This window comes from Fragaria vesca, unplaced genomic scaffold (genome assembly GCF_000184155.1).
Source record: "Fragaria vesca subsp. vesca unplaced genomic scaffold, FraVesHawaii_1.0 scf0511404, whole genome shotgun sequence".
In the NCBI taxonomy this organism is placed as follows: Eukaryota; Viridiplantae; Streptophyta; class Magnoliopsida; order Rosales; family Rosaceae; genus Fragaria; species Fragaria vesca.
The window spans coordinates 1-1,096 of NW_004441867.1; the positions used below are offsets into that span (position 1 = coordinate 1).

The 1,096-nt window shown below is 33.1% G+C and overlaps 1 non-coding gene across 1 annotated transcript; it reads right to left on the reverse strand.

Moving 5' to 3' along the window:
- LOC101304826 lies at window positions 1-984 on the reverse strand. Its single transcript, XR_185424.1, has 2 exons — window positions 815-984; window positions 1-256 (listed from the first exon to the last, which is right to left on the reverse strand). It is a non-coding gene; the product is annotated as an uncharacterized LOC101304826 (transcript).
- Window positions 985-1,096: the final 112 nt, after the last annotated feature.

The following is a 1,096-nucleotide window of genomic DNA, read 5'->3' on the forward strand; positions in this document are numbered from 1 at the left end:
CAAATTAATGAAAAACTAGAGAATGAAAAGAGAAAATAACAAGAAAAGAAACAGAAAATAAAACAATAACAAAACCAGAGAACCTAAAATCTAGACCTAACTCGTAAATTGGCTGTAGTTCTGACAGCACTACTGTTCATGGTCAAGCATTGAGGGAGAGATTTTTTGTAAGTGAAATGAGAGATGTTCGGTCAGAAGTCATCCCGATCCCACCCGATTTAGCTTCAAAGTCTTCCCCTCCAGTATTCATATGCTTCTGCAAAACATTCATAAAATCAAAATCAAAATCAAAAGTCAGACCTTTGTTCACAGCAATTTCAAGAATAAAGAGCAGAAATTGATCCTGGCAAGCCTTTTATTTTGTTGCCTTTTGTTTTTCTAATACATTTTTACAAAAGTAACTTATAAAACTTTCTGCTTGATCAGAATGAAATTTCTGTCGTCGAAAACAAACAAAAAGAAAGAGTTTACATATATAGTGGCTTTGACAGTGCAATGAAAGTTTACTAACAAGGCCGAGCTAATGGCAAATCAAGGTTATTAACAGAATCTTTTGTTAACCCTGTCCTAAGAATTCTACAGAACAACAAAACTTCTGATTACAGTTTTAACACAGGGATAGAAAAGTAATTACGTGGTACTAAACTACAAATTCAGTAAATAAAATTTGGACAAACCCCAAACAACACAGTATAATATTTTCTAAAGCTCTGTATGAAAACTCCAAGAATGGTACAATCAATTACATGCTATAGAATAATCACCAAAAAGGAAAAAGAAAAATGTACAAGACAGAGAAAGAATATAAACTCACAGAGATATCTCCATCATCATTAGTTTCAATCTTTAAAGTCGCAGGTTTGCTGCCCCTTTTGGCCTGTAGAGACTTTTCTCGATTTTCATAGAAATTGAAGTCATCTAGCAAGGATGTTTTGGGTTCATAACTTTTGAATATGTTAAGCATTTCCAAACCTTGCTTCAGTCCAATCTGCAAATAAGTATATATTCAAACATACCTTCTGTAAAACACATCTTTTGAAAAATAATAGATCAGAGAACCCCCTGACCTCCAATATAGTGAAAAAGGAAGTTGGAA